This window comes from Nannospalax galili, unplaced genomic scaffold, assembly GCF_000622305.1.
Source record: "Nannospalax galili isolate Female #2095 unplaced genomic scaffold, S.galili_v1.0 scaffold10072, whole genome shotgun sequence".
In the NCBI taxonomy this organism is placed as follows: domain Eukaryota; kingdom Metazoa; phylum Chordata; class Mammalia; order Rodentia; family Spalacidae; genus Nannospalax; species Nannospalax galili.
This window is the reverse complement of record NW_008330710.1, coordinates 25,150-32,678: the sequence shown is the minus strand read 5'-3', so window position 1 is coordinate 32,678 and position 7,529 is coordinate 25,150. Positions and strand designations below refer to the sequence as shown.

General features: G+C 39.4%; 1 pseudogene; it reads left to right on the top strand.

The window, feature by feature from the left end:
• The first annotated feature begins 174 nt into the window (after positions 1-174).
• On the top strand, positions 175-273 carry LOC115067386 (annotated as a pseudogene).
• Positions 274-7,529: the final 7,256 nt, after the last annotated feature.

Genomic DNA, 7,529 nt, shown 5'->3' with positions numbered 1-7,529 from the left:
ATGTTTATGCAGCGAACAATAATGCCTGTCTGTTTCCTAATTCTTAAACTCAGAAGAGAACAAACAAGCTGTTTCAGAGATGGGCTAAGATAAAAATCAACAGTGGGGCTTTAATTCCAAAGTATTTACATAAATATGTAGCGAGATATGGCATTTCCTGAAAGTAAATCTCGAGTGCTGTCTTGGTGCACATGTACTTTAACAATACAGAGAAGATTAGCATGGCCCCTGCACAAGACTGACATGCAAATTAGTGAAGAGTTCCATATTTTTGAGCACATTAAATTAGGCAGGGGGCAGTAGGAACAAGTGTGTATAAGGGAAGTCTTCTAAATGCCATCAAACTGTATTGTATAAAAAATTGCAAAAATTCAATTAATAAAATAAAATAATGAATCTCAAACTTCCGAGTATGTGAACGTAACTATGGTCTTCTGCAATGACTCTGTTGCTCCAGGATGGAGATGCTTTGAATAAATCCATTCCTGGGATCCCCTGTTGAGAGCTGATGGTTGATACATACTTTTGTGGTATCCTAATACAATCAATACCCATGATATCTTTATGGTACTCCCTTAATCACCTGGAATGTACAGAACACTCTTTTATTTTTATTTTTGAGACAAGCTCTCCATGTAGCCCCAGCTAGCCCACAACTCGGTATGTATACCAGGCTACCCTCGAACTTACAAAGATCTGTCTGCCTGTGCCTTTGTCTCTGCTGGGATTAAAGGCATGGGTGACCATGCCGGCCCAGAACACTCTATGTGACTTAGAAAAGCCATGGCAAATGAAAGATCCATTCGACCTTCCTAAAAAATAGTGCTTAGGTTCTTAGTCCATGAAGATATTAAGATGAAACATAGCCAATATTTTTCTAGTCACTGTGCCCTCGCACATTTGAAATTGTGAAAAGTCACAAATCAGATAATTATATTATTTTAGAACATTTTTGTCTTGCTATGGAAGACTAACAATTGAGTCGATATAATTTTAGTACCCCAGCTGGCACTGTCTTCTGCATTCTGACGGATACCTGTTTTGAATGAACGATTGTTAAAATGTTGCTTTTAACAGCTGTTATCTGTTAATTTAACTTTGAAAATGAGTGCAATAGTCAACAATAAAGAATACATTTAGAAAACGGAGACACCACTTTGTCTGTTTATCAAAAGAGAAATATGGTGATTCCCTCTCCTGGAATCTGCTTTAAGTGGGACTGGTATCATTTCAAAGACAAGGTTCATTGCTTATTCATTTTGTCTCATTAAAGTTTACCACACAAAGCACAGTTCTGATTGTTGATTTAATTAAGTGGGTTTCCCTTTTAGCCTCATATCTTTGGATCATTTAAGTAATTTGGAAAATATATGTATCTATAAGGATTTTTGAGAATTCCGAGTACTTTAATGATTGTTGGACACAATGCAATTTGAGAAAGTTATGAGTAAAGATATTGTCTTTTTAAATTCTCTTTTAAACAACTCTATTTTTTCAAAGATTTATCCTAAAATACATATTTTTTAATGATTTTTGTTTACTCAGCCTCTTAATCATCTGTATTAGTGAGGGTTCTCTGGATGAACAAAACCAATACAGTGAATGTATATTACAAAGGTTTGGTTAGACTGGCTTGCATAATTTGGTCCAGGAGTTCAGCAGTGTGCCACTGCACACTGTAGATCTCATGGTCCAGTAGCTGTTCATTCTCAAGGCTCAATGCTCAGCAGTCCTCATCTGGCAAGTGAAGGTCTGGAGATTACTGGACAGCAAGAGGTCTTCAGCCCATGGTGAAAGGCAGAAAGATGGAGAGCAGTTCATGTGCTAATTCTGCAGTGTTTTTCATCATGGATAGTCACAGGCTTCTTCTGCTTTTGTAGCTTCCTCATCACTGAATGATTACAGAGGAATTATCATATACATTTGTCCCCTGTAGGGCCAGAGCTTTGCTGAGGGACTAGCTTTGTGAATGAGTTGGAGATGTACCTTCCAGACTGTGGTGGCGTAAAACTCTCCTGTTGACTTTGGGTTTTTTTTTTTTCCTTTTTGTACAAGGCCTCAATGCACACCTTAGTTATGACTGGGGGTCATTCCCATATCATCCCTGGACCTGTCCACATCTTTTTGTCTGCGTATCTTCTAAACTGACATATTAGAGATTTTCAAACTGCCCTCTGAATATCCCATTTCCCCATTTTCTAAAGAAGTTTGATGAAACTTGTTTGCTCTCAATGACATCACTGCCTCAGGCAGCTGTGGTGAAATTGCTAGAGTTTGTTTTTGACAAATGGCTTTGGATAGCATTATTATCAGAAGATATTGAGTCAGCTCAAGAGAGACAAGCATGAGAACAGGGTTTCCAAGGGGCTGTCAGTGCTTTCAAATAGAACCAATGGTTTGCTAAGTGGTTGTGGGGAACATCCAAGCCACTTGAAGACATCAGTGATGCTGGCTGCTGCCATCTCACAGCCCTGGCTACTAGACTGCTGGGTTTTAAGGTTATGGCATTAAGAAAACTTAAATGCTTCAATATCTGCAATCATAAGAAATCAGCCATTTTCCTTAAATAAATGCTCTTTGTATTGTTGCAAATCTTGGGTAGATTTTACATCCTGAAAAAGATAATTATGACCATTTTTCTCCAGTGTTCTCTGCTCCTTGTGTAGAAGATGAAGTTTCTGGAGGCCCCTTTCCTGACATCTCATGATTCACCTTATTAATTGTTCTTTTTTTTTGTCTTTTTGAAGCAGGGTCTCCCTGTAGCCCCAGCTGTCCTGGAACTCACTATGCAGACAAGGCTGGCCTTGAACTCACAGAGCTCCACCTGCCTCTGCATCCAGAGTGCTTGGATTAAAGTTGTGCAACACCACGCTTGACTGTGATAGCATTTTTTACAAAATTTGTTTTTACTGAATTTTTGTACATTTCCGAGTATTTTTAAGAGGCTTCAAGCTTCTTCTGGGGATGAGGATTTAATAAATAATGGCTTCCCTCACAGGATATTGACTTGCATCCAAATTTGTAAAAGGCTCAATTTGCCTTGGGAGCAGTGATAAATACTATTAAGTCATTCTTCAAACAATGAGCAATGTGTTTAATTCTTTCCTGAGAATAACAATCAATGACATCCATGCACTGAGTCATCAGAAGGCAATAAGTTTAGGGTGACGAAGACACTCCTGGCCTTCCTGAAAAGTGAGATTTTCCCTTAGGAATCACTCTTTTTTTAAGATGCGGTGCTGAAAGTTTTCTATAATTTTCTTTTGGTGATCCTGTGAACTTAAGAGTCATCTATAACTAACACACACTAGTCATTTATCTCAGCACTTTCAACAGCCATAATCCTCTACAGTAACTTCCACCCACTCTAAAACAGTTTCTCCAGCCAATGCCAAGAGGAATCCTAACATAAAATCTTCACTATTTAGAAGGCAGTTTGATGGACACAGCACATTCATTAACAAAATAAATATAACAGATTGACCCTAGGTCCTGTGATCTACCAAGCCATGGGCTATTGTCCAGGTTGACAATAGCAGGCATGAATTCCCTTTTATGGAGTGGGTTCAAATACAATAAGAAAGTGGTGTGTTGCCTCCATAACACTCATTGCATTGCACTTGTAGAAAGATCTTTCCTGGTGCTTCAGTGGTAGAGATAGGATGCAGTCCACAGCTAGGTGAAATTATTGATAACATTTCTTCCAGCTAATTTCTGCCTTGCTTTCTCTATGTCCCCAAACCAAAGCCTGTGACATTTTTAGCAGTAGGCTATCATATCCAGTTCTGGTGGGCAATCAAGAGCAGCAAAATAGCTTGAATTGTTTCAGAGGCTTCAGATGCCTCCATGACCAACAACTGGGGTTTCATTGAAATCCTATGGCTTCTGGGAAAAGCCTTGTTCATCAACAAGAGGTACAGCCCTTCAAATTCCTTTTGTTCCCTTTCACTTGCATTTTAGAATTAGATTACACAATTGCAAAGCTCTTAGGTGCTTTCTCACAAGTCCTAAGTTTGGGTTGCTCTGACTTCTACCCCCCTCCCATCTTCCTGAGCTTCACTCCCACTTAAGCCCTTCAACCTGCAGTGCCTTTATTTACTACCATATGTATTCCACTACCCCTCCACCCTAACATGCTTAAAGTCTCTTTCTTTCCTGGACCAGTGGTCTCTTTCCAGCTTCTAGGCCCCACATTTCTTGGGTCTTTGTCACCTAAAATAATTTTGCTCTGTCATGGGCACGTCAATCTAATAGTAATGTCACTATAATCTATCATAGATATAATCATATTATAATAATATAGTGCTAAAATAGCAGCAAATTCAGACTTGGTCAATAACGGGAGTCTAAAGAAAAATGTTAAACTGGTCAAATTCTTGAATCAGTACATTCTAGGAGGAGTGGACTTGTACTTAATAGAAAGAATATTGGAGTATTGAAAAACAAATAACAATCCTCTGTCAAAGTCCAGAAAGATATTTGAAGTGTCTGATTTTGGTGTGTTTTGGGGGGAGGACATTTTCTCACTATGTAGACCAGGGTAGTGCAAACTTGTGGTGTAGTCTTGGCTATCCTTAAACTCACAGTCTGTGTCTTCATTCCTTACCTTCTGATGTACCAGGAGTGCAGGTATGTGGTATAACACCTGGCTATCTTTTCTTTGTTTATTTGTTTGTTTAAGATAAGGTCTCACTAGGAAGCCCTGGTGGCCTGGAACTCTCTATGTAGGCAGGTTGGCCTTGAACTCACAGAGATCTCCCAGTCACTGCTTCCTATGCTGGGATTATAGACATGTGACACAATGCCTGGTTTATTTTTGTTCTATGTTAGTTTCTGAGTTTGAATGCCCAGCATTCATATAAAAGCCACACAACTCCAACTTTAGTGCTGAGATGAACATGCACATACATGCATACAAGGCACACAAATATATAAACACACACAAGATCTCCTAAACACAGATATACAGAGAGAAATGACATGTGATAGTAAGGGAATTATGTACCTGCGAGCCCATAAATATTAAAGACAAGGGTCAAGTAAAGAGTTCTCTGCAGGTTTCAAGTTAAAGAGGGAGTACAGAATTTTGGTCCTAAGCATCCAGAATTATGAGACACTAACTTCATGCTGTTCTAAGTGTACGGCTTGTGATAAATTGTTTTTACAGCTCTAAGAAACTAATATTATGTACTATGCAAAATTCCAAGTCAGATAATATTAAACAATTTTAATATGGCTTCACTCTCTTCCTTACCATGATTCTGTTTATGGAAACTTCTGCCTAACCAAACAGCTTAGTTCTTCATTACGGGAATTTTCGAGAAAAATCCCATCACTTCTTCAATGGAAAGTATGTATAGTTAGAGAGCTAAGTTTCTTTCTTCCCTGAAAATCAGACTTCTGCATCATAACACTGTTCCCTCTTAAAATCTTTATGTAAAAATACCAGCCTTAAACCTAACTTCCTTTCTATCTTACTCCTTGTCTCCTCTCCTGAGACACTGCCAAAATTTTGTAAAATGTTTTCTCTTGCCAATCCAATCAGTAAACTCAACTTTGTCTTATCTGTGGTTTGTGCTGGTGGTATCTGAGAAGGTGGACTCCCTCACTTCCGTTAAGAAAGATAGCTCAGTTTTCTGTGACTGTCACCATTTTCTCTAAGTCAAACAAGCTTCTAAATGCAGCCAAAGAAGAGGTAAATGATTCCAAAGTAGAATGCATGAGAGGTGTGTGATGGTGAGCATCCTTAGATGGAAGCATCATCCACGGGACAATACAGCAGAGGTATGTAGCCCCCTGAACACCTGAGGACAGGGGGAGGAAATACCTCATTTAAACACATTCCTAAAGACTTTACATTATGAACTGTACCAGCAATAAGAGAGAGTGTGAGGAATTAAAAGATGAATGGGATGGTTTTCCTTTCTGCTAGAATATTGTTTTATAACGTGTATGAGTGGGGAAGAAGCACATGAATTCACTAAAAAGGAGAGAATTTTCCACACATAGAGACTTCATGAGGCTCAGAGAACAGTGACAGGATTGACTAGGAGGTGAGGAAGAGGATCAGATTTTAAGACAATCTCTACGCAATATTAAAGTCTAAAGAAATAAGAAAATGAATTATTTATCAAAGGCAAATTTGCTTCCCAATTAAAAAGTTGAACATGGAAAAAATATTTCCTGATTCATCCTTGTAGTTAAAGTATGGGCCTAGGGTCTGGTTTGAACTGTTCACACATTTTCCCACAGTGTGACTAAAAAGCTTGCAAAGCAGTTGTGCAAGCAAACCTTGAAAGCAGGAGGGAGGCATGAAGAGTCACTGCGTCAAGGTGGACACCATTTCCAAAACCAGCCTTGGCAGCAATTGGTACCAGTCCAAGTCGAGCCCTCACAGAGAGGCCATCTAAGAAGCAGCGTTGTTTCAAAGGACCCAGTGTGGACATGCTCTTGACCGGATAGAGTGTGAATAGAATAATTGTCACTAATCATACAGCATCCATGAAATACGGCTTTCTTGTAAGCACTTTTTCCTGCTTAAACTGATCACGAAAAACAGAATTGGCATGCGGAAGGTCACAGGCTGCAAGCTTTTGGTATTTGTTAACTATAGGGAATGAGGTGGATACTGAGCTAGCACTAAGAATTGAATCTCTGGCAGGCCATGGAATACAGCAAGCAAGGATTAAGTCTCTCTGTGGAAGCAGCCCATCAAGGTTAGGGTTAGAGGGAATTATTGGGTCTCTACCTTTAAATATAATAGTGGTTATATGAAAAACAAAGACTCTGAATACCAAAAAGAAAGAAAAGTTGATAAACTATTTGTCAAGGCATAAAATACAAAGTAATTTGTCTGATATTATCTCATATCAAACATGTATGCCCAATGTGTGTGCCCTGAGGTACACACGTCAGAACATCAGTTCTTCAGTGTGGCAGTGTTGGGAGCCATGAAGTCACGGGCGCTCTTTGAGCCCCTGAGGAGGATCTCTCCTCAGTAGAACACTCCCTTTTATAATAGGCATAGATGAGTTATTGTGAGACATTGTCCCGCCCCTTCTACTAGCATGTGTCTTATATTCTTGTGTCTTCTGCCATGGGTTGGCTCAACATGGTCCCCACTGGATACAACTGCCCAGTGTTGAATTCTTCAGTCATTGGAAACATGAGCCAAAATATGCCCCTTTTCTGCAAGGTCAGGTGCCCTGTTTTTTCCAACAGAAAATGGAGACACCTGCTGATAAAACAGACTATCCAACACAAGATTATATCTGTGGACCACTGGCTTTTGATGAATGACTTTCCTGCTTCTGGAAGAGAGAGAGAAAGATACGTTTTATTGAGAGAGAGAGAGAGAGAGAGAGAGAGAGAGAGAGAGAGAGGAGAGAGAGAGAGCGCCGAACCCACTGAACCCATCTCACTAGTGGGAAAATGAGGCTGTTTCTTGACAACACTTCTTTCTGCCCATCTGAGAGAGTAAACTTTCAAAAGGATGCTGGTTCTCTCATACCCAATTTTAAATTTCTAGC